Source organism: Schistocerca gregaria, unplaced genomic scaffold (assembly GCF_023897955.1).
Source record: "Schistocerca gregaria isolate iqSchGreg1 unplaced genomic scaffold, iqSchGreg1.2 ptg000652l, whole genome shotgun sequence".
Classification (NCBI taxonomy): Eukaryota; Metazoa; Arthropoda; class Insecta; order Orthoptera; family Acrididae; genus Schistocerca; species Schistocerca gregaria.
In genome coordinates this window covers 140,001-142,500 of record NW_026062036.1, presented here as the reverse complement: position 1 = coordinate 142,500, position 2,500 = coordinate 140,001, and positions in this window count along the sequence as shown.

The window sequence follows — 2,500 nt, the reverse complement described above, 5'->3', positions numbered from 1 at the left end:
CAAACAAACGCCTGACCGACCAGCTTGGAAGGGCAGGAGGGGAGGGCGATATTCGTTCTGTAGCGGTACACCCTTCCAGTGGTTAGCGGGACTGTGTAGAAAGTACGCAACACTCGAAAGACCTTTATGTGAGGGTACGCACCATGGCATCAAGAAATACACATGACACCAGAGGATCCAAGCAGTGAACTATGTTCAGAGGGTTGCTGTTAGGCAAAGCTACATTCCTGTGACGTTACATGTGACAGTTAAGGTGCAGTGTAAGTTAGGTTAAGGTGCAGTGTAAGTTAGGTTAAGGTGCAGTGTAAGTTAGGTTAAGGTGCAGTGTAAGTTAGGTTAAGGTGCAGTGTAAGTTAGGTTAAGGTGCAGTGTAAGTTAGGTTAAGGTGCAGTGTAAGTTAGGTTAAGGTGCAGTGTAAGTTAGGTTAAGGTGCAGTGTAAGTTAGGTTAAGGTGCAGTGTAAGTTAGGTTAAGGTGCAGTGTAAGTTAGGTTAAGGTGCAGTGTAAGTTAGGTTAAGGTGCAGTGTAAGTTAGGTTAAGGTGCAGTGTAACTTAGGTTAAGGTGCAGTGTAACTTAGGTTAAGGTGCAGTGTAACTTAGGTTAAGGTGCAGTGTAACTTAGGTTAAGGTGCAGTGTAAGTTAGGTTAAGGTGCAGTGTAACTTAGGTTAAGGTGCAGTGTAACTTAGGTTAAGGTGCAGTGTAAGTTAGGTTAAGGTGCAGTGTAACTTAGGTTAAGGTGCAGTGTAAGTTAGGTTAAGGTGCAGCGTAACTTAGGTTAAGGTGCAGCGTAACTTAGGTTAAGGTGCAGCGTAACTTAGGTTAAGGTGCAGCGTAACTTAGGTTAAGGTGCAGCGTAACTTAGGTTAAGGTGCAGCGTAACTTAGGTTAAGGTGCAGCGTAACTTAGGTTAAGGTGCAGCGTGGGTTAGGTTAGGGGCCAACGTGGGTTAGGTTAGGGGCCAACGTGGGTTAGGTTAGGGGCCAACGTGGGTTAGGTTAGGGGCCAACGTGGGTTAGGTTAGGGGCCAACGTGGGTTAGGTTAGGGGCCAACGTGGGTTAGGTTAGGGGCCAACGTGGGTTAGGTTAGGGGCCAACGTGGGTTAGGTTAGGGGCCAACGTGGGTTAGGTTAGGGGCCAACGTGGGTTAGGTTAGGGGCCAACGTGGGTTAGGTTAGGGGCCAACGTGGGTTAGGTTAGGGGCCAACGTGGGTTAGGTTAGGGGCCAACGTGGGTTAGGTTAGGGGCCAACGTGGGTTAGGTTAAGGGCCAACGTGGGTTAGGTTAAGGGCCAACGTGGGTTAGGTTAAGGGCCAACGTGGGTTAGGTTAAGGGCCAACGTGGGTTAGGTTAAGGGCCAACGTGGGTTAGGTTAAGGGCCAACGTGGGTTAGGTTAAGGGCCAACGTGGGTTAGGTTAAGGGCCAACGTGGGTTAGGTTAAGGGCCAACGTGGGTTAGGTTAAGGGCCAACGTGGGTTAGGTTAAGGGCCAACGTGGGTTAGGTTAAGGGCCAACGTGGGTTAGGTTGCCAGAGATGTGTCAAATCAGGATGTACGTTTGGCTGGTGTCAGGTGGTGGGTTGGTTCGATGCCTTTATAAGGGGTGTGGCCAAAGGGTATTTTATTACTTGTACCTTTTGTGTTGTGGCGTGGCGTTGCGTCCTGTGTTGATACTGGGTGGACCACTGTGGGTGTTGCTGGCTGATTTGAGCTGCGTTGTTTGCGGGTGATGTGAGACATTCTGTCTTATTAGTGGACATGACGTTCCTCTTGTCGTTGTTTGGATAGTGTCCTGTGGCAGCGAGGATAAAATGGATGTTGTTGAACGATAGTGCTTTGGTGCTTTCGCTTTGTTACACACAGAGTGGACTGTGAGATAGGGTGACTGGGTCGAGTGCGGTTCACACTGTCCTCCCCAGTTTACAGTATGTATCATCTATGTATGTGGTCCTGCATCATTTACTAAGGAGGGACGTCAGACGACTGAAATATTAGTTATGTACTGATGTAAAGCAGAATGCTTACCTTCCACCAGTGGGCGAGTATCGACTCTGCCCCAGAGTTGCCACCGCAGGAAGAGGTGTCGGAAACACTACCCGCACACCGTCACCACTGTGCGGGGGGACGGACCCTCTATATCCTCAGCGGCGCACTCTTTGCCACCGAGCGTCACGTCTCGCGGCCCGCCGTCCAGAGCATGTATTGGGACAGCGGGACTTTGGCTTTTGGGAGATAACTCTTCATGAAGTGGAAGATATAGGGGTGGACTGCAATGTACGATTGCGGGAAAAGTCCGCCGTACATCCGCTCGAGTTGCGAGTCGGGCGGTGGGGGTGGCGCATTCACAGGTGCGGCTGGAGTGACCGTCGGTCCACCACTTTTGACTCGATTTGCGTCACCTGCGGTGAAGAGGGGGTGCAGCAGGCGTTTTACTCTGGGTCGTCAAGCGGGCGCTGTAGGCGACATCGACATCATAGTCGGCCGGCCGTCTCATAGAGGGCG